Below are 26,530 nucleotides of genomic sequence, written 5' to 3' on the forward strand. Positions count from 1 at the left end.
TGATCCTCCCCCTCTCATACTCTGTCTCCCATTCTCTCTCTCAGATAAATTAAAAAAAAAAAAACAAAACAAAACAATCTTAAAAAAAACCCCAAAAAACTATCTTTCCCTCTTTTCCAGTGGAAGAAACAAAAATATAAATAATAAATGAGAATTGCAAGTACTAATTAACAAGTATTATGACGGTGATAAAGTAGTAGAAAATGACCCAGGTTATATCTTAACTGTGTTTATACACATAAAATCTCTTAGAAGAGGTAACTTTTGGTTGAGACATGAATGTTAGAAGGTGACAGATGACCTGGGGCAGAACATTTGAAGCTGAAAGCACAGCAAGTATAAAAAAGCCCTAAGTAGGGGCGCCTGGGTGGCTCAGTTGGTTAAACGACTGCCTTTGGCTCAGGTCATGATCTATGGAGTCCCTGGATCGAGTCCTGCACTGGGCTCCCTGCTCGGCAGGGAGTCTGCTTCTCCCTCTGCCCCTCCCCCCCCTCATGTGCTCTCATTCTCTCTCTCTCAAATAAATAAATAAAATTAAAAAAAAAAAAAAAGCCCTAAGTAAGGAAAAAGTGTGGGGAGGAATGGAAAGCAAACCAGTATGGCTAAAGAGTAGTTAATGAGAAAGAGAGTGGAAGATGAGGGCAGAGGTAGACAGATAAGAGATCATGTAGGGTTTCTGTAGGTCATAGGTGCAACTCAGGTAAGGTTACAAGGGGATGCTTTTGGAAGGTTTTAAGCAAAGAATTGGGAGTTACCTGATTTATGCTCTACAAAGTACATTTTGGGTTCCTCGGGCACAGCTGAATTGTAGAGAGGCTAGAGTAGCGGCAGAGAGACTGATTAGGAGGGTTTTGCAGCAAAACAGCCAAGAAATACTAAGGATGACTTAGACTGAGGCTGTGTCAGGAACAGTGGTAGTGTTGAGTGAGTTTGGTATGTTTTGGAGGTAGAGCCAGTTTTTTTGTTTGTTTTTGGTTTTGTCTGAGATGGTGTTTGAGGGGGAGCAGAACAGAGGATGTCAATAGTTTACATTGTAGCATTGTAAAAATATGGGAAACAATATAAATACCCATCAACAGTGGTAATTCCACACAATGGAGTACAGTGCAGATGTAAGAAGAGAATGTGAAAGAGCTCTGTGAATGGATACAAAGTAATTTCTAGGACATACTGTTAATGGAAAAAAGCATGTTGCCTTTTATGTAAGAAAAGAGGGAAATAAGAATATAGATAAGTATTTGCACATTTGTGCAAAAATAAATACAAGGAAGGTAATCCAGAAACTAATGAGATTGGTTTCTTATAGGATTTGGGTGGGAACATTGTGGAAAGGAAGGGGATGGGAATGAAAGTAGTAGGGATGGAGAGAGGGGTGCTTTTGTGAACGTATCTTTTTGTGTAGGCCTGACTTTGGAACCATATTAATGTTTCACATAATCAAAAATAAATACTTAAAATCTATCAGGATGGGAAGGAAGAAACCCAAATGAAATAAAAACACAAACAAATGAGCCTAATTGGATTTCTAATAAATAACAACCACGTTGAAGGGAGAAGAGGGCTGTGTGGGTGGCTCAGTCAGTTAAGCAGCTGCCTTCGTACTGGGATCATTGAGCCCCATTGTTGGGGCTCCTTGCTCAGCGGGGAGCCTGCTTCTCCCTCTGCCCCGATTGTGCTCTCTCTCTGACTCTCTCTCTCTGTCAAATAAATAAAATCTTTTTTTTTAAAAAAAGGGAGAATAAAAAAACCAATTAACGACACAGAATTTTGACTATAAACCCCAAGCTCAAAACAAAAAATCTGTAAACAAATACTGAGCTATTGTTATTAGAATTGTTTTTTGTTTGAATTAGGAATTCCGTACTACCTTATATACTTTAGGAGTAAGTGAGTTTACCAATATATTGAAGATAGAGATTTATCACTGTGGTAAAGAGAGTTGTAAATATGGCTTGAATGACATTGTGATTGGATTAGAATCTGAGATCAGTATGAATTACTGGTCTTTTTAGATAGACACAGAAATAAATATAGATGTGTGTATGCATGGATCAGTATACAGGCATTTGTTTCCTAGTTCTTTCTGTCTGCTGTTCATTCTCTGACAAAATAGAAAGCTCTGTTGAGTTCCTGGATTTGGAGGACAGGTTCACAGTTAACTAGGATGTATTTAACAGGCATCCTTAAAATTTGCTTTTCTCCTTAGTTCCTAGTTTTCACCAGTATTTGATAAAATTTGAAAACATGCTGAATGATAAACACCTGCCATATAGTTCTTGGGTATATATGAATAGTTGATTATTCTAGTCTCTGCTTACTCTTCCTCAGGCCACTGGGGACAGCCCAAATGGAAAGCTTGTATAAGTTAGTGTTTAAGATACTGTGTGGAGAAATGTCTGATCCCTATAGTCCTGGCTACCTTCTTAGAAGATGCTGTGTGTATGTATATATATATATTTTTTTTTTTTTTTTTTTAAAGATTTTATTTATTTATTTGACAGAGAGACATGGCCAGAGAGGGAACACAAGCAGGGGGAGTAGGAGAGGGAGAAGCAGGCTTCCTGAGGAGCAGGGAGCCCAATGTAGGGCTCGATCCCAGGACCCTGGGATCATGACCTGAGCCGAAGGCAGACACCCAACGACTGAGCCACCCAGGTGCCCCTAACTCATAATTTGTTAAAAAAAAAAAATAAAAGTCATAAAATTTAGCACTCCATCAACTGTGTTTTGATTAGCTTTGAATAGACACACTTTTTTTTTTTTTTTAAAGATTTTATTTATTCATTTGACAGAGAGAGAGTAGCGAGAGCAGGAACACAAGCGGGGAGTGGGAGAGAGAGAAGCAGGCTTCCCGCAGAGCAGGGAGCCTGATGTGGGGCTTGATCCCAGGACCCTGGGATCATGACCTGAGCCGAAGGCAGATGCTTAACGACTGAGTCACCCAGGTACCCCAACACACATTTTTTTTTAAAGGTTTTAATTTATTGGAGAGAGAAAGCACGCGTGGGGGCAGAGGGAGAGGGAGAAGCAGACTCCCCTGCTGAGCTGGGAGCCCGATGTGGGGCTCATTCCCAGGACCCTGAGATCATGACCCAAGCCAAAGGCAGATGCTCAACCAGCTGAGCCACCGAGGTGCCCTGAGACACACGTATTTTTGAAATAGTTTTATGCAACATTCATGAAGTGATTGAGATAATATTTTCAATTGTTTCATATTAATGTAAGATATTAGTAATTTCAGTAAGGTAGAGTGTTATTGGAGTTGCTGTTTCCTTCAAAGCAGGGACTGAATGAAGTAAAATGCCTTTGGGTCTAAGAGAACATTAAGTGGGATTTCAACCATGCTCACAGTTTGCCTACATGTGTAGTTTCTTTAATTCATTTAGTGAGCCCTTTTGATTACCTGCCATTTGTAAACGCACTTTGCTAAGTACTTGGATTATAAATATGAATATGACTCTCTCCTTGTCCTGAGGTTCACAGTCCAATAGGGAAGATAAGCAAACTGATATTTGTAATGTAATGATTTAAAGCTAATAATAAACTGACACAGGTCACAGCAGGATCCCATGGAAGTGAGCCTTGGGGAATTAGGAAGGGCTCTAGAGAAAAATGTCACCTGAATTGGTACAGGTGCATAGGAGTTGGCCTGATGGACAGGGTGCTGGAATGAGCAGCATCTTAATAGATACCATAGTGTTTTGCACTTTAGGTAAATGAGTAGTGTATGAAATAATTTCTTAAGTAGGATAATTCATGATAGGGGTTATCTCATTCTGTAGTCTCATTTGGTTGGCAAATTCTGGATGGCTTCATTTTGTGGGTTCCCTTATTTATTAGACCATGACTTAGTTGTTGGGGTGAATTGCTGGTGAGTAGAAAAGACTAACCTCTGGACTCATAAGTGAGAACCCTTAGGTGAGGCTTTTGTTCTGAAGAGACTGGAGAAATTGTGTGTGTGTGTGTGTGTGTGTGTGTGTGTGTGTGTGTGTGTAACTAAGGGAGAAGAGGTTGACCTTAAACCTAAGAGAAGCAAATGGAATTATAGAGAAAATATCTTTAGAAGACTAAGTTTTAGGGATCTTGGACTGATGACTTAAGCCAGATGGACATAGTCATACTATAGACTTCAGTGAGATAGATGGGCAGTGCTGAGGTCTCAGTTACAGAGATGGTAAAAGAATAGTTCTTGTCATATATGTATGTTGATAGTATTTGGACCCTATTTTGGTTTATTAGTTTAGTGATCTATTTAGTAGTAATTCCTGTGGGATTAAAAACTTTTTAAACATAAAAATGTTAGGGGGCGCCTGGGTGGCTCAGTTGTTAAGCGTGTGCCTTCGGCTCAGGTCATGATTCCAGGTCCTGGGATCGAGCCCCGCATCGGGCTCCCTGCTCAGCGGGAAGCCTGCTTTTCCCTCTCCCACTCCCCCTGCTTGTGTTCCCTCTCTCACTGTGTCTCTCTCTGTGTCAAATAAATAAATAAAAATCTAAAAAAAAAAAAAAAAAACATAAAAAAGTTAGGGACTCCTGGGTGGCTCAGTCAGTTAAGTATCTGCCTTCGGCTCAGGTCATGATCTCAGGGTCCTGTGATGGAGCCCCACATCGGTCTCCTTGCTCAGCAGGAAGTCTGCTTCTCCCTCTGCCCCTCCCCCCCTTGTTCTCTCTTGCTCTCTCTCAAATAAATAAAACAAAGCAACAATTTAAAATAAACGTAAAAAAGTTAAACAATGTAAACCTTCCCACCCCTAGCCCTCAGTCATCCTGTTCTTGTTTTTACCCCATTCCTCCAGTGCATTTACCCCACCCAGGAAACTTTTTATTAGTTTATGTATTCTTCTAGAGTTTCTTTATGTAAATAAAGAAAATGAAAATACAGATTCTTATTTCTTTCTATCTCCACTGTCCAAAACCCACCAAAGCCAGCATATTATCCCTATTCTGCAAATTGGTCTTCCCATCCTTCCCTTTACATACTGTGTTTCTTAACAATGGAAATCTTCACAGAAGATTTTCCATAGAGTATGTATAATTTTATTTTATTTTATTTTCTTCTTATTTTTTTAGTTTGTATGGTTTCCTTTTGGATACTTTATTTAACCAGTTCTCTGTTGGTAGACATTTGGGTTGTTTCTAGTTTTTAAAAAAATTTTTTTTAAAGATTCCATTTATTTATTTGAGAGAGAGAAAGAAAGTGCAAGCTCGGGGTGGGGAGGGGGGTGGCAAGGAGCAGAGGGAAAGGGATAAGCAGACTGCACTCTTGAGTGTGGAGCGCAGTGCAGGGCTCCATCCCACAACCCTGAGATCATGACCTGATCTGAAATCTAGTTGGTCGCTTAACGGACTGAGCCACCCAGGCACCCCGGGTTGTTTACAGTTTTTTATTATTATAACAGTGTTGTAGTGACTTACCTTGTATATGTCATTTTGTCCATAAGCAAGTATAAAATTATGGAATCAATTCAGATGCGGTATTACTAATCAGAGGCCATATATCTTTGTAATTTTGATAGGTAGTGCCAAAATGCCCTCATGTTTGGACCCAGACTCTCACACTGATTATAAGGACTAATGTGTATTTCTTTCTTGCAAGCTTATTCGGATTTAATTGACATACAACATTGTGTAAGTTTAAGGTGTACAATGTGATGATTTGACATACGTATATATAGCAAAATATTTACCACAGTTAAGGCTAGTTACTACATCTTTCACATAATTCACATAATTACCATTTTGTTGTTATGGTGGATAATAGGCATTTTTTTTTTTTTTTAAAGATTTTGTTTATTTATTTGAGAGAGAGAATGAGCACAACCAAGACCGGAGCCGAAGGCAGATGCTTAATCAACTGAGCCACCCAGGCACCCTGATAATAGGCATTTCTTCACAGCCTTGACAAGAAAGTACCTTGGCAGAGTGCCTGGGTGGCGCAGTTGGTTGAGCGTCGGACTCTTGGACTCTTGTTTTCGGCTCAGGTGGTGATCTCAGGGTCCTCCGATTGAGCTCCCTGTCGCGCTCCATGCTCCACATGCAGTCTGCTTGAAATTCTTTATCCCTGTCCCTCTGCTCCTCCCTCTCCCCCCCACCCCCCGCATGCACCCTAGAGCTCTCTCTCTCTCTAAAATAAATAAATAAATCTTTAGAAAGTACCTTGGCAAACAGGGACTTTTGCTAAACTGATATGTGGAAAATGGTGTCTCTGTAGTTTTATTTCTCATTCTAGTAAATATCTTTTGGTGAAATGTGTACATAGTTCTTTTGAATGAATAATCTATGATTGGAATTCCTATGTCATAGGGTATGTGAATTTCCATTGCTCCACATTCTCAGCAAGCCTGGGTATTCTTAGTTTCTTTAAATTTTACTTATTTTGGTGGCTACAAAGTATCTTATTGTGGTTTTAATTTTTATTTTTATCCTCTAATGAGAGTGTCCATTTTTTCCCTATGCTTGTGGCTATATTGGTTTTTTGAAAACTTTATTTTAAAAAACCCTGAATATATAATCTCCATTTGTTAAACAAAAAGAAAGAAAAACAGACAAACACTCTTACACTAGCAATCTTAATCTGGTTCTTTACTGGGTACTAGGTATTAAAGAATATTTTTGACTCTTCTTTTTTTTTTTTTTTTTAAAGATTTTATTTATTTATTTGACAGAGAGAGACACAGCGAGAGAGGGAACACAAGCAGGGGGAGTGGGAGAGGGAGAAGCAGGCTTCCCACGGAGCAGGGAGCCCGATGTGGGGCTCGATCCCAGGACCCCGGGATCATGACCTGAGCCGAAGGCAGACGCTTAACGACTGAGCCACCCAGGCGCCCCTATTTTTGACTCTTCTAATTGCATTTTGTAAAAAAAAAAAATGTGGTAGAAATTACATTACTTTATCCTTTGATGTAGGGCTAGGACTTTGTGCTAGTATGTGAGGAGTACTCTGAGTTCAGTAAGAAGAAGGTGAAGTGGAGAGAGATGAATACTTACACCATGAAATGATTTTTGAATTTACCTGGTTTTGCTTGCTTATTTGTGGGTGGAGATTGGGAGGTTGAAATCACTGTTACTTAAATAGAATAGTTTAGCCAGCTCTTAAATTATAATATAACTTGCATGATTGAGGCATAGTATCTTTTTTGTTTCTGTTTTTGTAGAAAAGTACTTTTACTTGAACAAGGACTAGAGATAGACTCTGTATAGGGGTTTTTGTTTGTTTATATGCCATTCTCAGTGCTTGGATAAGCTTTTGAAATCTTCCCCCACATCTTTTTAAAGTTTAATGGATGTTTATTGTTTGTCCAGAATTTTCTCCTTTCTGTGAAAGTGGATCTTCATGTGTAAAGTTATTAATAACATTGTTTTTACCTAAAGTTTTAGTAGGAATTTTAAGAGTAAATTTTTTTTTAAAGATTTTATTTATTTATTAGAGAGAGAGCAAGAGCACCAGCAGGGGGAAGGGCAAAGGGAGAAGCCGACTCCCCCCTAGACATCATTTTTTGGTAGTTTTAGGTTCACAATAAATTGAGTAGGAAGTACAGAGAGTTCTCTTACATCCCTGCCCCCACATGCATAGCCTCCCTGACTGTCAACATCCTGCACCAACAAATTGTGGTTATTTTTGAATTGACCGATTCCCTTACTTTTGGAAAAGTAAGCAGTTTGATATATTTTAACATTGTCTAAAGTCTGTTTTATAACATTCTTCTCATTTTAAAAAGAGTATTATTGACCTTATTACAAAAACAAACCAAGGCGAGAATTAAATTACTTCCTTTCTAACAGAATTTTATTTTGAAGATACAAAATGAAAAAAATATTCAACCTTTATAGAACAATTACGCTCTCCTTTAATTCTTACTAATTTTATGAAACTTGAAGATTAAGTCTTTTTTCCCTTCTTTTACATCTTTAAATGTTAAAATGTTCTAACCAGATGCTTGGAATTTTTTATTAAAATTTCTAAAAAATTAAAATTATTAAAATTTCTGAATTTTTAATTAAACTTAAAATCCCCTCCGGAGGGGCGCCTGGGTGGCTCAGTCAGTTAATTAAGCGCCTGCCTTCAGCTCAGGTCATGATCCCAGGGTTCTGTAATCAAGCCCCGAGTGTGGCTCCCTGCTCTGCGGAGCCTGCTTTTCCCTCTCCTCCCCGCTTGTGCTCTCTCTAGCCATCTCTGTCTCCCTCTCTCAAATAAATAAATAAAACCTTAAAAAAAAGATACTAAAAATTTTATTTATTCATTTGAGAGACAGAGCATGAGTGAGGGGAGGGGCAGAAGGAGAGGGGAGAGACAAGCAGACACCCCACCCAGCACAGAGCCTGAGCCTGATGTGGTGCTCGATTCCAGGACCCTGGGATCACAACCTGAGTCAAAGTCAGAGGCTTAACCCACTGAGCCACTCAGGCACCCCATGGCCCTGCTTTTTAATTTTGCACTGGGCCTCCAAATTATGTAGCCAGTTGTGGCTACATAATATAAAGCCTAGTAAGTAATGAGGAAAACGCAACCCAATAAAAATGGCCAAAACTGTGAACAAAGGAATGCAGAAAGGAACATAGATATTAATAAACATGTGAAAAGGTCTTCAACCTCATTAAGTAATACAGACTGAAATCATGGTGTAAGTTCTATATTGCCTCAAATTAAGAAATCTGAATTTACCAGGTATTGGAGAGGATTGTGTCATCAGTTTACATACTGCTGCTGAGTTGGTAGAGTGATATAATTGGAAGACAGTTTGGCATTTTTGGTAAAGTTGGGAATTTACATGTCCTATAACCCACCAATTCCACTTCTAGGTTTAAAGCATACCCTAAAGATGGGGCGCCTGGGTGGCTCAGTCGTTAAGCGTCTGCCTTCTACTCAGGTCATGATCCCAGGGTGCTGGGATTGAGCCCTGCATCGGGCTCCCTGCTCCGCGGGAAGCGTGCTTCTCCCTCTCCCACTCTCCCTGCTTGTGTTCCCTCTCTTGCTGTCTCTCTCTGTCAAATAAATAAATAAAATCTAAAAAAAAAAAAAGCATACCGTAAAGAAATTCTTGTTCATGTGCACCTGGAGACTTGTATAATAATGTTGATAAAAGCAAAAAACTTTAAACCATCTTAAGTGCTTGAAAACAGAATAAATACATTGTGGCGTATTTACATAATGAAACACTCTAGAGCAATTAAAAAGTAACATGGATAAAGCTTAGAAAAATATTTGAGTGACAAAATTCACATCCCTGAAGACTTCATCAGCATATGAATTTATCAAGCTGAAAAAGGGAGCCAGGGATACAAAGCTAAACAAAACATTATTTAGGGATATATACATGTGTGACAAAGTTCTGTTTTAAACAGTAATGGAATAATTATTCAGGATAAAGGTTGGGATGAGAGGAGCATGTAGGTAGATGTAATGTTATTGGTGTTCTTCTGTGGGATGGTGATTTATAGTGTTCATCTTACGTTTGCTTGCATGCATCTTTCCATATATTGTGTGTGTTTCAAATACTAGAGAAGGGGGGAAGATGAAATAAGCTATCCATAGTTAGTAGCTTATGATGTAGATAGAGGAATAGGTTGAGAAGTTGAAAGAAAATTAGCATGTTACAGAAAAGAGGTTTCAAAAAGGTGATCTGAATGAGAGGATTTAGGTAGTTGTATAGGGTGTCTACTTAGTTCCCTTCTTGTTCTAATGCTCTACAATTTTATATTGTAGTTCATATGTTTTTTATGTTTTTCCCCATATTTAAAAATAGTTATAAACAATCATGTCATACAAGTAATAAATTTATTTTTAATTTAGCTCATTTAGGTGTTAATACCTTTTATCTTCACCCTTTTTTGTAGTGTGTCTTCTAATTTGAAAGTCTTCCACGAAAACTTCAGTTTAAAAAAATAAGTAATGTCATCATCTGATATCTTAAAAGACTGAAATGGGGGCTATCATTTTGAGGTAAGTATCCAATTTTGTATCTTTAATTACTTACGTTCATTTTCCAGAAGTTGAAAAATAGAAGGAAAATGGGAATATTAGTTAGGTTCTAAATCTTTTTTTTTTTTTTTAAAGATTTTATTTATTTATTTGAGAGAGAGAATGAGATAGAGCATGAGGGGGGGAGGGTCAGAGAGAGAAGCAGACTCCCCGCCGAGCAGGGAGCCCGATGTGGGACTCGATCCCGGGACTCCAGGATCATGACCTGAGCCGAAGGCAGTCGCTTAACCAACTGAGCCACCCAGGCGTCCCATTAAATCTTTTTTTTTTTTTTTAAGATTTTATTTTTAGGTAATCTCTACTCCCAACATGGGGTTTGAACTCATGACCCTGAGATCAAGAATTGAATGCTCTTCTGACTGAGCAAGCCAGGCACCCCTAGATTCTAAATCTTTTAGTTAATCTCTGTTAGAAAGGTAGAAATCCTAGGCGTTGTTTTAAAATAGTCTGATGGTTAGGATTATGTTTATCCCATTGTTAACAGAGCTTCATGAAGGACGGAGGAGGGGATAGTATTGTTGAAAGCTGTTTAGAGAGGTTAATTGAAAACTGAAGCTTTTTGGACCTTTTTCCGAGTTGGTAGTTAGGAGGTTATTGTTTGCCCCTTTCAAGACAGTGTTTGTGGCTGAAAATAAGTTTGCAGTAAAAGAGTGAAGAGGAGGTGATAAAGTGAATATTTCATCTCGAATTCATTTATTAAATCAGTAGGTAGAATGTACTTAGGATGCAGCAATCATTTTCCTAAGTACTGGAGTTCTAGTTAGCATGACCATATATCCTGGTTTAAACCTCTTGTAGATCAATTAATGCCAAACTTTTCCCCCTAGCTTTGAGATATAATTGGCATATATCATTCTGTAATCGCCCAACTTTTTTTGCTCTGTACTTTTTTATCCCCATGAGTTAGTTTTTATCTTTTTTTTTTTAAAGATTTTATTTATTTATTTGTCAGAGAGAGAGAGAGAGAGAGAGAGCATAAGCAGGGGAAGCAGCACGCAGGGGGAGAAGCAGGCTCCCCATTGAGCAGGGAGCCCAGTGCAGAATTCGATCCTACGACCCTGGGATCATGACCCAACTGGAAGGCAGATGCTTAACCAACTGAGCCACCCAGGCGTCCCAGTTTTTATCTTTTTAAAATTTTTATTGGTCTTTACTATTTTTATTTTTTTTTTAAGTAATCTCTATGCCCATCATGGGGCTTGAACTCACAATCCTAAGATCAAGAGTTGCATGCACCCTGCCACTACCCTCCCCTTTGGCCACCCTCAGTTCTATATTTAGGGGTCTGTTTCTTTGTTTATTTGCTTGTTTTGTTTTTAGATTCCACATGTAAGTGAAATCATAAGGTATTTGCCTTTGACTTATATCACTTAGCATAATATCCTGTAGGTCCATCCATGTTGTCATGAATGGCAAGATTTCACTTTTCTGGGCACCTGGGTGGCTCAGTTGTTAAGCGTCTGCCTTCGGCTCAGGTCATGATCCCAGGATCCTGGGATCGAGCCCCACATCGGGCTCCCTGCTCGGCGGGGAGTCTGCTTCTCCCTCTCCCACTCCCCCTGCTTGTGTTCCCTCTCTCGCTGTGTCTCTCTCTGTCAAATAAATAAATAAAATCTTTAAAAAAAAAAAAAAAAGATTTCACTTTTCTTATGGGTGAGTAATACTGCATTTTATATATGTATATCACAGCTTTATTCATTCATCTATCTGTGGACACTTAGGCTGCTTCCATATCTTGGCTACTGTAAATAATGCCGCAGTAAACATAGGGGTGCATATATCTTTTTGAAGTAGCGTTTTTGTTTTCTTTTCGTAAGTGTCCAGAAGTGAAATTACCTAATTATATGGTTATTTCTTTTTTTTTTTTTTAAAGATTTTATTTATTTATTTGACAGAGAGAGGCACAGCAAGAGATGGAACACAAGCAGGGGGAGTGGGAGAGGGGGAAGGAGGCTCTCCACCGAGCAGGGAGCCTGATGTGGGGCTCGATCCCAGGACCCTGGGATCATGACCTGAGCCGAAGGCAGACACTTAACGACTGAGCCACCCAGGCACCCCTGGTTATTTCTTTTTATTTCTTTTTATTTTTTATTTTTTTAAAGATTTTATTTATTTGAGAGAGTGAACACAACAGGGGAAGGGGCTGAGTGAGGAGAAGCAGACTCCCTGCTGAGCAGGGAGCCCAATGCAGGGCTCGTTCCCAGGACCCTGGGATCATCACCTGAGGTGAAGGCAGACAGTTAACCAACTGAGCACCCAGGCACCCCGGTATTTCTATTTTTAATTTTTTGAGGAAACTCCATGCTGTTTTCCAAAGTGGCTGCACCAATTTACATTCCTACCAACAGTATACGAGGATTCCCTTTTCTCTACATCCTCACCAACATTTGTTACTACTTGTCTTTTTGGTACTAGCCATTCTGACTGGTGTGAAGTGATATTGTGGTTTTGATTTGCATTTCCCTGATGATCAATGATGTTGAGCGTCTTTTCATGTGTCTTTTGGCTATCTGTATGTCTTCTTTGGAAAAATGTCTATTCAGTGCCTCTGCCCATTTTTAAAATCAGATTGTTTTCTTGGTGTTGACTTGTATAAATTCTTTATTTATTTTGAATATTAACTACTTATCAGATACATAATTTGTAAATATCTTCTCCCCTTCAGTAAATTGCCTTCTCATTTTGTAGATGGTTTCCTTTGCTGTGCAGAAACTTTTTATTTTGGCATACTGCCAACTATTTATTTTTGCTTTTGTTCCATGCTTGGGAGGACAAATCCAGAAAAATACCACGAAGGCTGATGTGTAAGAATTTACTGCCTATGTTTCCTTCTAGGAGTTCTATGGTTTCAGGTCTCACATTTAGGTCTTTAATCCATTTTGAGTTTATTTTTGTGTACCGTATGGGAAAGTGGTCCAGTTTCATTTTTTTGTATGTATCTGTCCAGTTTCCCAGTACCATTTATTGAAGAGACTGTCCTTTCCCCATTGTGTATTGCCTCCTTTGTTGTAGATTAACCACATTAAGTATGGGTTTATTACTTGGCTTTTTATTCTGTTCCGTTGATCCATGGGTCTTACTTTTGTGCCAGTACCATGCTGTTTTGATTACTATAGGTTTTTAGTGTAGTTTGAAATCTAGAATTGTGATACTTTAGTTTTTGTTCTTTCTCAAGGTTGCTTTGGCTGTTTAGGGTCTTTTATAGTTCTGTACTAATGTTAGGATTATTCTAGTTCTATGAAAAATACTGTTGGTATTTTGATAGGGCTTGCATTGAATCTGTAGATCGTTGTGGGTAGTATGGACATTTTAACAATGTTAATTCTTCCAGTCCGTAGACATGGTATATCTTTCCATTTATTTGTGTTGTCTTCAATTTCTTTTTTTATTTTTTATTTTATTTTATTTTATTTTTTTTAAAGATTTTATTTATTTATTTGATAGAGAGAGACACAGCAAGAGAGGGAACACAAGCAGGGGGAGTGGGAGAGGGAGAAGCAGGCTTCCTGCCGAGCAGGGAGCCCGATGCAGGGCTCGATCCCAGGACCTTGGGATCATGACCTGAGCTGAACGCAGACGCTTAACGACTGAGCCACCCAGGCGCCCCTCTTTTTTTATTTTTATTTTTATTTTTTTAAAGATTTCTTATTTATTTATTTGACAGAGAGAGAGATAGCGAGAGCAGGAACACAAGCAGTGGGAGTGGGAAAGGGAGAAGCAGGCTTCCCGCGGAGCAGGGAGCCCGATGTGGGGCTCGATCCCAGGACCCTGGGACCATGACCTGAGCCAAAGGCAGACACTTAATGACTGAGCCACCCAGGTGCCCCGCTCTTTTTTTATTTTTAAAGCTTCCTTTTTTTAAACTTTTTTAAAAGTTGAGCGTGGAGTCCAGTACAGGGTTTGAACTCATGAGGTCCTGAGCTGTGATCAGGAGTTGGATGCTTAACTGACGGAGCCACCCACATGCCCAGTCTTCAGTTTCTTTCATCATGTCTTATAGTTTTCAGAGTACAGGTCTTTTACTTCCTTGGGTAAATTTATTCCTAGGTATTTTATTCTTTTATGCACTTGTAAATGGGATTATTTTCTTAATATCTCTTTCTGTTCGTTATTGCATATAGAAATGCAACAGTATTCTGTGTATTAGTTTTGTGCCCTCAACTTTACTCAATTAATTTTTTAGTTCTAATATTTTTTTTTTTGGTGGAATCTTTAGGGTTTTGTTTTTTTTTTAATTTTCTATATATTATACCTTGTCATTTGCAAATAGTGACAGTTTTACTTTTTCCTACCAATTTGGATGCCTTTTATTTATTTATTTTTGTTTCATTGCTGTGGTTAGAACTTCCAGTACTGTGTTGAATAAAAGTGTTGAGAGTGGACATCCTTGTTTTATTCCTGATCTTAGAGGAAAAACTTCCAGCTTTGAGTATGATGTTAGCTTTGAGTTTGTCATATATAGTTTTTATTACGTTGAGATGTGTTTCCTCTAAATTTGCTTCGTGGAGAGTTTTTACCATGAACAGATGTAGAATTTTGTCAAATGCTTTTTCTGTATCTATTGAAATGATCATATGATTTTTATCCTTCATTTTGTTAATGTGGTGCATCACATTGATTGATTTGCAGTTATTGAACCATTCTTGCATCTCTAGATGTCCAACTGTTTTCTTTAAGATTTTATTTTATTTATTTTTTATTTTTTATTTTTTTAAAGATTTTATTTATTTATTTGACAGAGAGAGATCACAAGCAGACAGGCAGGCAGAGGGAGAGGGAGAAGCAGGCTCCCTGCTGAGTACGGAGCCTGATGTGGGGCTCGATCCCAGGATGCTGGGATCATGACCTGAGCCGAAGGCAGATGCTTAACTGACTGAGTCACCCAGGTGCCCCAAGATTTTATTTTTTTTAAAGTAATCTTTACACCCAAAGTGGGGCTCAAGCTCACAACCCCCAGTTTAAGAGTTACATGCTCCACTCACTGAGCCAGCTAGGCACCCCTGACTGTTCACCTATTTTTTTTTTTTTTAAAGATTTTATTTATTTAACAGAGAGAGACACAGCTAGAGAGGGAACACAAGCAGGGGGAGTGGGAGAGGGAGAAGCAGGCTCCCCGCTGAGCAGGAAGCCCAATGCAGGGCTCGATCCCAGGACCCTGGGACCGTGACCTGAGCTGAAGGCAGACGCCTAATGACTGAGCCACCCAGGCGCCCCTGTTCACCTATTTTTAATGCCCTCTTCTGCTTTTAAGTCTACTGGTTTGGATGATAAATTACATGGTTCATCCAGTGATAAATTACATGGATGATAAATTACATGGTCTATTGTCTGTTAACAAGGACAGACATTACCTGCCTGGGCTTATTTTGCCAGCTAAACTGGGCTTCTAGTCTTGCAGGCAAGTTAAGTGCTTAACAAATGTTCATGAAATGAATTGGCTAATTACAGCTGTGATCAGGGCTGCAGAAGTGAAATAATGACTACCTGACTGAGTTCATTCGACAGCAGAGATTTCAGAAGTAGATTTGGCAGAGAATATGGAAGAAAGGAGTCATACAAACGAATCCAAGATTTTGAGTTCTGGTGGCTTGAAGTATGATGGTACCATGAACAGAAGGAGTAAGGAAACTATGAGGAAAGACTGGTACTAATGGTCTGGTGGGTGGGACTGTAACATGATGAATTTTGTTAGACACATTTTTTGAGTTATAGGTAGAAGTTTTAGAATATTTCCTTAATTGTGGGAATATGAAACTGGAAATTAGAAAAATATACTTTAGGACCTGGATATAATAGATTTTGGAGTAATTCACATAGAATGTCAATTGAAAGTAGGTAACATTTCCAGGGCCCTAGCCGAGAGAAAAATGTTAAGTGCAGGACTTTAAGAAGTGCCTATGGTAAATGAGTGGATGTTGTTAAAAAGAATCTGTAAAGGAGAAATAAGAAAAATATTAAGGAGACCAGAATCATGCAGCGTCTTTCTTTGAAGCGTAGTAAAGAATTTCAGGGAGAGGCTCTTTAGAGGGATGAGATGCTGTAGAAAGATTAAGGATTTTAATACCCTGGAAAGCATCACTGAATTTAACTATTAAGTTATTGAAGGACATCTGGGTGGCTTAGTCAGTTGAGTGTCCGACTCTTTGATTTCCGCTCACGTCATGATCTCAGGGTTATGAAATTGAGCCCCGAATCCGGGCTCCGTGTTAGATGTGGAACCTGCTTAAGATTCTCTCTCTGCCCCTCCCCCCTTTCTCTCTCTTAAAAAAAAGAGTTAAGTAAATGGTTTTACAACCTACACAGCATGAAGAATAAAGTAGAATGTTTTTCAAGAATTTTGTGCAGTTGTGAGGACTTAGCCATATAGGAGATATTTTTGCATTAGCATGTAGTATATTTTAGGTAAAGGGGAATGATCCATTAGAGTAGTTTAAATATTAGAGTGATTAATTGCCAGGAGGAGGTAGAAAGGTTTGAGATCAAGGACATGGGTAAAGGGCTTAATTCTTACAGAAAAGTAGCAACATTTCTGCTTAGAAACCAGAGGAGTAGAAGAAAGCAAATCAAGGAATTTTTAGGCAAAGAGGAGGAAAACTGTGTAATTCCTTATCCTACTTTGTTAATAAGGTAGGGATTAAGGTTATCTGCTAGGTATATAGTTAATTAGCAGGGGTGTTGGGATCCTGGGAGAAGAAAATATTTAGGGAAAACACTGTAATCACGAAATTCACTGAATATTTATTAAACATCTGCTTTGTGCCAGGTATTCTTATAGATAAGATCCAGAAAAATACCAAATTGTAATGTGATAACGAAGAGCATTTTAAAACAAAGCGGTTGGTAGAGTGGCTGGGTGATTACTTCTTTTCTTTCTTTCTTTCTTTTAAAATATTTTATTTATTTATTTGACAGAGAGAGACAGAGAGAGAGAGAGAGTGCATAAGCAAGGGGAGTGGCAGGGTGAGGGAGAGGGAGAAGCAGGCTTCCTTCTGAGCGGGGAGCCCGATGTGGGGCTTGATCCCAGGACCCTAGGATCATGACCTGAGCCGAAGGCAGACACTTAACTGACTGAGCCACCTAGGCACCCCCTTTATTTTTTGTTAAGATTTTATTTATTTATTTGACAGAGCATGAGTGGGGTGAGGCACAGAGGGAGAAGGAAAAGCAGACTCCTCATCGAGCAGGAAGCCTCATGTGGGGCTCGATTTCAGGACCTCGAGACCATGACTTGAGCCAAAGGCAGATGCTTAACTGACTGAGCCATCCAGGCACCCCTTGGTGTTTACTTCTGAGGAGGTGACATTAAGATAAGGTGTGAAAGGGCACCTGGGTGGCTCAGTCGTTAAGCGTCTGCCTTCGGCTCAGGTCATGATCCCAGGGTCCTGGGATCAAGCCCCACATTGGGCTCTCTGCTCTGCGGGAAGTCTGCTTCTCCCTCTCCCACTCTCCCTGCTTGTGTTCCCTCTCTCACTGTGTCTCTCTCTGTCAAATAAATAAATTCTTTAAAAAAAAAAAAAAGATAAGGTGTGAAAGACAAAAATTCTGTCACTTGAAAATCAAGCTAAGTAAGAACCTTCAAGTGGAAACAAGCTTGTTGTGTGGGAGATATAGAAAGAAGTCCCATACTCTAGAACAGAATGGAAGAGGACCATAGTATCATGAGATGAAGTTCATGTAGGTAGGGCTGGGCCGTGTTGGTCCTATGGCCATGGTAAGGAGTCTAGACTCAAGGAAGTTTTTTTTTTTTTTTAAATATTTTATTTATTAGAGAGAGAGAGAGTGAGAGCATGAGCAGTGGGAGGGGCAGAGGGAGAAGCAGGCTCCCCACTGAGGACATGGGGCTCGATCCTAGGACCTTGGGATCATGACCTGAGCCGAAGGCAGACACTTAACTGGCTGAGCCACTGAGGTGCTCAAGGAAGGTTTTGTTTTGTTTTGTTTTGTTTTGTTTTTTAAGATTTTATTTATTTATTTGACAGAGAGAGACACAGCGAGAGAGGGAACACAGCAGGGGGAGTGGGAGAAGGAGAAGCAGGCTTCCCGCTGAGCAGGGAGCCTGACACGGGGCTCGATCCCGGGACCCTGGAATCATGACCTGAACCGAAGGCAGACGCTTAATGACTGAGCCCGCCAGGCGCCCCTTGCTTTTTTATTTTTTAAAGATTTATTTATCTTAGTGTAAGCGGGGGGTGAGGGGCAAAGGGAGAGGGAGAGAGAAGTAGACTCCCTGCTGAGCCCAGAGCCCAGTGTCTGGCTTGATCTCATGACCTTGAGATCACGACCCAAGCCAAAATCAAGAGTCAGATGCTTAACTGATTGAGTGACCCAGGTGCCCCCCTGCTTTTAATTCTTTTGGGTAGTGGAATTGTTGGATCTTATGGTAAGTCTGTGTTTAAATTTTTGAGGAACTGCCATATTCTTCCACAGTCGTTGCACCATTTTACCTTCCCACCACTAATATACAAGGGTTACAATTTGTAGTTTACTTTTGGTTTTGAATAGTGGAATGTTTTAAGTATGTGTATTATCTTAGAACAGTGTATATCATAGATTGTTTTTAGTAGTTATAGAAGTAAAACAAATCCTCATGCTCTGCTGTAAGATCAGAACTGGTAAAGAAAGTTGTGTTCTAGTTAATTCCTGTGAATTTAAAATTCTGGAGGCTTAAAAAGAATATGTTGCCAGAAACTTACGGATACTGTGTCTATGTAACTTGGCTGTGATATCTAATATACTAGTACCTTCACTTGGCTCTGGAGAAAGCTTTGTGTTTTGATTAGTAGGTAGGAATAATTATAATTTCGCAGGATAGGACAAGATGATTAAATGAGCTAGAATGATTTTTTCTTCCCCCAAAGAGTACACTTGTTAACTTCCGAGATTGGAAATTTTATAAGGAGGTTGGGAAATTTTCATCTTGCTGTTGACTCATACATTGTCTGTGTAATAGTTCAGGAAAGATGTTGTCTGTTTAGATGGATGATAGACCAATAAGAATTATTAAAGGAAAAAATGTTGATGGGATTATAGCTCTTGCAGAGGTTTTTGAAGCTTTGCACCTTGTTTGTAATTGTCATTAAGATTTTGAAATTTTGAAGTAGATTGTATTCATTGTCTTAAGTATTGTTATAATTATGCTTTTTGTTGCTAAATGACATATTTTAATTTCAAAAAGTTTACTTTATGGGGCGCCTGGGTGGCTCAGTCAGTTAAGCGTCTGCCTTCGGCTCAGGTCATGATGCCAGGGTCCTGGGATTGAGCCCCACATCGGGCTCGCTGCTCAGTGGGGAGTCTGCTTCTCTCTCTCCCTCTGCCTGCTGCCCCACCTGCTTGTATGCTAGCTCGCTCTCTCTCTGTCAAATAAATAAATAAAATCTTAAAAAAAAAAAAAACTTACTTTAGAAGTTTCTTATCATGTTACATGAACACTGTGAATAAACTGAGTGGTTTAAACTTGCTTCCCGTCTTTATTAGTTCCTCTTCCTCCAGTTCTTGTCTTTGCCTCAGGGTTCTTTTTCTTTAATGTATATTGAATGTTTATGCAGTTAGAAAAAATGTTCATAAAGATCATATTGTTGAGTGCCTACTGTTTCTGGTCCTTTGATAACATGGTTTTTGCTTTTACTCAGAAAATAACTGTGCTCAGATTGTCCATATAGTCTACCGTAGACAGTGAGGATATTGTGAAAGAAATTCTGGCTATCTGCGTAGCATGACCTTTCAAAACTGTTTTCTTTGCTGCAAGCATCTCACTTAGCCTTTTGACTGCCACATGACAGAGGAAGTAGTATATAAAGGGCAATATAAATGGCTGCCTTGTTGATGTCAATACAGTTTTCCAATATAAGAGCATGCTCTTATGCCACATGTTATTAAATATCATTGTTTTGTTTTTGTGGAGGATTAAAATTTTCATGCATAATACAGAGTATATTTTAAGTATAATTATAAATATTATAATAGTTAAAACTGAAATAGAAGATAATTTTTGTGGGGTGCCAGGCTTGCATGGGGTCATGAGGTTGAGCCCCACTTTGGGTAAAGAGATTACTTAAAAATAAATAAATGAGGGGCGCCTGGGTGGCTCAGTTGTTAAGCATCTGCCTTTGGCTCAGGTCATGATCCCAGGGTCCTGGGATTGAGCCCCGCATCGGGCTCCCTGCTCTGCAGGAAGCCTGCTTCTCCCTCTCCCGCTCCCCCTGTTTGTGTTCCCTCTCTCGCTGTGTCTCTCTCTGTCAAATAAATAAAATCTTTAAAAAATAAATAAATAAATAAATGAAAACTTTAAAAATTTATGTTACTTTGAGAAGTCTTAATTTTTTATTCAAAGTTTTTTTTTTTTTTTTTAGGATTTTATTTATTTATTTGACAGAGAGAGACAGTGAGAGAGGGAACACAAGAAGAGGAAGTGGGAGAGGGAGAAGCAGGCTTCCCGCCGAGCAGGGAGCCTGATGTGGGGCTCGATCCCGGGACCCTGGGATCATGACCGGAGCTAAAGGCAGACACTTAATGACTAAGCCACCCGGGCGTCCCTATTCAAAGCTTTTTAAATTTAGTTTTAAGAATTATTAATGATTGGAGATTATTATATACAGACCATGACTACAAATCCACTATTTTCATGGGCAGAGATTTTAAAGCAACTTTGGAGGTATCTTTCTGCTGTTCCTGAGCAGCCAAGAGAGTCTTCCTTAAAACTGTGAAGGGGCTATAGAATTGTTCAATTACTATGTTGAATACCTGAAATTAATATAACATTGTATGTCAACTATATATCAGTTAAAAAAAAACATTGCTATGAAAGGGTCTGGGGAATATGAATAAGCACCAGCCTTTTTTTTTTTAAATTTTCATTAAAGATTTTATTTGTTTATTTTAGAGGGGGGAGGGACAAAGGGAAGGAGAGAGAGAGAATCTCAAGCAGACTCCCTGCTGAGTGCAGAGCCTAACATGGGGCTGGATCCCAGGACCCTGAGTTCATGACCTGAGCAGAAATCAAGAGTTGGACTCTCAACCGACTGAGCCACCCAGGTGCTCCTGCACCAGCCTGATTTTATTTTATTTTATTTTTTAAAAAAGATTTCATTTATTTATTTGACAGAGAGAGACATAGCGAGAGAGGGAACACAAGCAGGGGGAGTGGGAGAGGGAGAAGCAGGCTCCCCCTGGAGCAGGGAGCCCGATGCGGGGCTCGATCCCAGGACTCCCGGATCATGACCTGAGCCAAAGGCAGACGCTTAACGACTGAGCCACCCAGGCGCCCCACCAGCCTGATTTTAAACTTTAATCTTATTTTCAGGTAGTAGCTTAGATATATAATGTTTGTATTTATTTATTCATCATTCAGCAGATGATTATTCATGTCTGGTATTAGGCACTGTACAGAACCTGAAAGATAAAAGAGCCTGTCCCTGTTGGTCAGGAACTTACTATTTAGACAATAGCAAGGGTAGCAGGAATAAAGTTTAGTAGAATCATAACTCCTTATTCAGCTGCTAATGTCAGTTCCCTCACAGAATCTAGAGGTAAAGACAGAGGGTATAAGGAGAAGCAGTATGAGGATGGTCAAGATTCTTAGGTTGGAGCAGTGCTGGAGGGGAAGCAACTGCAGGTGACAGAAGAAATCTGGAGCTTGGGTTTAGTTATCACCAACACGGAGGTCACAGAGCAAAATGGAATGGGTTCCCATCAAATGCGTTCTCCATGCTAGGTGCTGCCTGGAGCTTTACATATGTTACTGCTCTCAGTGTGTAAAAAAAAGTGTGAAATTCAGCATGTATACAGAAGATCACATTAAAACTGAAATTTATGGGGCGCCTGGGTTGCTCAGTTGGTTAGGCGACTGCCTTCAGCTCAGGTCATGATCTTGGAGTCCTGGGATCGAGTCCCACATCGGGCTCCCTGCTCAGCAGGGAGTCTGCTTCTCCCTCTGACCCTCCCCCCTCTCATGCTCGCTCTCTCTCATTCTCTCTCAAATAAATAAATAAATAAAATCTTAAAAAAAAAAAAACAACAAATTTATAATTTAAAGAACAATAAAAAATAAAACCTCTGTGCATAATAGCCAGGCCAATCCTGTGTGTCTTATTTTTCTTACTTTCCCCAAGCTACACTTAGATGAATATTTTATTTCCTTACTTTTTTTTCTTTTCTTTTTTGGGGTGTGTGAGAGGGGCAGAGGGAAGAGGGAGAGAATCTTAAGGAGGCTCCACTCTGAGCGCGGCTCCCCACATGGGGCTCAGTCTCACAACCCTGGGATCATGACCTGAGCCGAAATCAAGAGTTGGATGTTTAACCGACTGAGCCACCTAGGTGTCCCAATCTTGTTTTTCTTTATTTATTTTATTTTTTTAAAGATTTTATTTATTTATTTGACAGAGAGAGACACAGCGAGAGAGAGAGCACAAGCAGGGGGAGTGGGAGAGGGAGAAGCAGGCTTCCCGCCGAGCAGGGAGCCCGATGCGGGGCTCGATCCCAGGACCCTGGGATCATGACCTGAGCTGAAGGCAGACGCTTAACGACTGAGCCACCCAGGCGCCCCCTTGTTTTTCTTTATAGCTTTACCATCTATATGTATATATCTGGAAAATATTTAACATTGTATTTGTACTTACGTAAATGGAGTCATATCGTATATATTTTTTTTTTCTCTTAACATTGTAAGGTTCATTCGTGGTGATGTGTATAGCTGTATTATACTGATTTTCTATATTGTAAAATATTCAGTACAACTTACTGATCCATTCTATTAATGTGCATTTAGGTTGTGTCTAGCTTTCAGATGTTATGAACAATTCCACATTGAACATTCATGTACGTGTGACATCATTGGTTAAGAGTTTTTCAAGGATATGTACTTAGTAATGGAATTTTTGATGCCAGACTCTGAAAGAGATTGAATCAGTTTATTCTCTCACCAACAGTGATCTATGAAATGGTATCTCCTTGTGGTTTTTAATTTGTTACCTTGATGAATAATGAGGTTTAACATCTTTTCCCCCATATGTTTATGGATTTTTTGGGCTGCTTTGAAGTTTGTGTTTAATTATTTTGCCCATTTTTCTGTTGGGTTCATGATTTTTACATATTTATTTTCTCACTAAAATTTATAAAAATTATTATTTTTTTTTTTTTAAAGATTTTTTTTTATTTATTTATTTGAGAGAGAGAGAATGAGAGAGAGAGCACATGAGAGGGGGGAGGGTCAGAGGGAGGAGCAGACTCCCTGCAGAGCAGGGAGCCCGATGCGGGACTCGATCCCGGGACTCCAGGATCATGACCTGAGCCGAAGGCAGTCGCTTAACCAACTGAGCCACCCAGGCGCCCATAAAATTTATAAAAATTATTTATTTGATCAATTTTTATTTTAATTCCAGTGTAGTTAACATACAGTATTATATTACAGGTATACAATATAGTGATTTAACAGTTCTATACATTATCCAGTACTCATCAAAATAAATGTACTATTAATCCCCTTTACCTATTTCACCCCTGCCCACCTATTTGATCTATTTTTATTCACCTGTTTAACATTCTTCATTGAGTCTTTTCCTGTCTTTTTTTAATATCAAGGGCAACACCTCAATATGGCTTACCAGAATCTAGATGTAGCTAGCCTCTCCAGTATCATCCATGTTCCTAATGGCTGTCTTTGAATTCCTCAAATGTTTGAAGTTTCTTAGGTCTTTGGATATGTTCTTTCTCACTTTGCCTAGCTAATTTCCTCTCTTCCTTCAAGTCTGTGTTAAAATATCCCCTTCCCTTAGCATTCTTTCATATACATGCCTCAAATTCATATACTCTGTGTCTCTGTATTCATTTATTAAAAATGTAGTAATTCTGGGTTTTTTTTTTTTTTTAAGATTTTATTTACTTGACAGAGACACAATGAGAGAGGGAACACAAGCAGGGGGAGTGGGAGAGAGAGAAGCAGGCTTCCTGTGGAGCAGGGAGCCCGATGTGGGGCTCGATCCCAGGACCCTGGGATCATGACCTGAGCTGAAGGCAGATGCTCAACAACTGAGCCACCCAGGTGCCCCCAAAAATATAGTAATTCTAGTCAGATGACTAGTCTGGAGGAGAAAGAAGGCTGTAACTATGTTTATTTTTACCAGGGGATTAAAAAATGCATTGTGAAAAGTAATAAACAAGGATGAAAGCTGTTGAGTTTAAATAGGAGTGAATGATTTGCTAGTATCATAAACATAGTCTCATCATTGTTGTTCCCCCACTCTTCATAATTCTGTTTTCTGTTTGGTTGGAGTAGGGTGAGAGGAAAATACAGTTGTAGAGTAGGCAGAGCATTGGACTGAATGTGACTGAGGGAGGATATGCGGTTTTTAATCATGGCCTTGCAGCTACCTAAACTATGTGTATGACTAAATTAGTGAAGTCCAATTTGCTCTAAGAGAATGAAAATGAGTAATGGCTCAAACACAATAGATATTTATTTGTTACTCATGGGATAATCTAAGGTAGGTGGTCCTCTTTGGTGGGTGGCTCTCTTCCAGGTGATTTCTTCCATCTCTTGACTCTTCATCCTTTATGACCAGTGGAAGAGGAAAGAAAAGGTATAGGCGGCACAACAGTTTTCTTAAAATCCCTCACCTAAAGTGGCACAGGTCATTTCCACTCAGTATTCCACTAGGGAGAACTTAATACATAACCACTTCATACTGCACAGGAGGTTGGAAGATCTAGTGCCCAGCCACATTCCCATAATTATGGAAGGAGAAAAGCAGTGTCTGCCGCAGTGGCCTTGTGAAAGTCATTTTATTTCTGTAGGTCTCAGTTCTGAATGTATCAAATAAGGGATCTATACTCCAAAAGTTTGTAACACACACATTCTTCTTCCCTTAGAGTTGAACTTTAAAAGGCATAAGGAAAGTGTTTCCATTGTGTCTCCATTCACCTTGTTCCACTGCAATTTTTTTTATTAAAGATTTTATTTATTTGTCAGAGAGAGCACAAGCAGGGGGAGCAGCAGGCAGAGGGAGAAGCAGGTTCCCTGCTGAGCAAGGAGCCTGCCGGGGGACTCCATCCCAGGACCCTGGGATCATGACCTGAGCCCAAGGCAGATGCTGAACTGACTAAGCCACCCAGGCGTCCCTCCACTGCAATTTTGAAGGAATATTAGATGCTAAAGCTGCTTTCGTTAATGTTGACTCTTTATTTTAACAGCCAGGCTACTCATAGCTCTCTAGGTTTATCCAGGTCCTGGGTACAAACTGCATAATGTTCTTTTTTTTTTTTTTTAAAGATTTTATTTATTTATTCATGAGAGACAGAGAGAGAGACAGAGGCAGAGGGAGAAGCAGGCTCCCCGCGGAGCAGGGAGCCCGATGCGGGACTCGATCCCAGGACCCTGGGATCATGACCTGAGCCGAAGGCAGACGCTTAACCGACTGAGCCACCCAGGCGTCCCAAACTGCATAATGTTCTAATAGTGAATGGAAGCTTATAATGTGAGATGAAATAATTCTGGGGTTATGTTTGTGCTAAGTTGTAGACAAAATATTAGTTGGCTTTGAAATATTAAAGGGAGCCTGGGTGGCTCAGTTGGTTAAGGGCTGACTTTGGCTCACGTCCTGATCTTGGGGTCCTGGGATTGAGTCCCACCTCGGGCTCCCCGCCCCATGTCGGGCTCTCCACTCAGTGGGGAGTCTACTTATCCCTCTTCCTCTCCCAGTGCCCACCCCTGCTCATGCTCTGTCTCTCTCAAATAAATAAATCTAAAAAATAAAAAGGAAAGAAATATTAAATTAAGAACTTGTTTAAATATTCTGCATTTTCTTTGGAAAAATAAGAATTTAAAATAATTTATAAACATTTAAGGAAGTTGACTACAGCTTGTATTAATTTATAAATTTGGAGTCTAATTTCAGCAGTTATGATTTAAGGAATTTTCATTTTTATATAACGACATTTTTAAAAACTCATTTAAGATATACCTCATTTTCGGGGGAATTGATAGCAACATTAAGATTATCACAGGTAATTTAATTTTAGCTTTTAGTTCTCAGTTCCATTTAAATTTCAGTAGAGTTTTGATTTGGAGATTGTTGTAATTGCAGAGATTAACTGGTTTTCTAATATTCTGAAGCTATTTGTATATAAGAAGAAGATATTTCTTATAAGAAATGCCCTTGTGAAAACTATTTAAGAACATGGTGTGTATGTGTGTGTAATTTTTTTAAAAAAGTAACAGATGAATTAACTCTTGGCTGTAATAGTGTAATTTGATCTCTTTTATTTTTATTTATTTATTTATTTATTTATTTAAAAGATTTTTTTTTTTATTTGACAGAGAGAGACCAGGGAGAGAGGGAACGCAAGCAGGGGGAGTGGGAGAGGGAGAAGCAGGCTTCCCGCAGAGCAGACGCTTAACTACTGAGCTACCCAGGCGCTCCTGATCTCTCTTTTTTAAAGATTTTATTTATTTACTTGAGAGCGTGCATATGCTCAAGGGTGGGGGGAGGGGCAGAGAAAAGCAAACTCCCCGCTGAGCTGAGCAGGGAGCCCAATGCAGGGCTGGATCCCAAGACCTTGAGA

At 39.4% G+C, this 26,530-nt stretch overlaps 1 protein-coding gene across 5 annotated transcripts in view; it reads left to right on the forward strand.

Moving 5' to 3' along the window:
* Nucleotides 1–26,530, forward strand: part of PIK3CB (phosphatidylinositol-4,5-bisphosphate 3-kinase catalytic subunit beta) — a 199,595-nt gene that overhangs the window by 31,654 nt on the left and 141,411 nt on the right. For 4 of the 5 annotated variants that reach the window (XM_032408604.1, XM_032408602.1, XM_032408605.1 and 1 more), the window contains exon 2: nt 9,832–9,937. The exons of the other annotated variant lie outside the window; for it this stretch is intronic. The gene's annotated coding sequence lies outside the window, so the exon portion shown is untranslated. The remainder of the gene's footprint in view (nt 1–9,831; nt 9,938–26,530) is intronic. 5 annotated transcript variants of the gene reach the window in all.

The sequence above is a fragment of the Phoca vitulina genome, unplaced genomic scaffold, assembly GCF_004348235.1.
Source record: "Phoca vitulina isolate PV1807 unplaced genomic scaffold, GSC_HSeal_1.0 scaffold10, whole genome shotgun sequence".
NCBI lineage: Eukaryota > Metazoa > Chordata > Mammalia > Carnivora > Phocidae > Phoca > Phoca vitulina.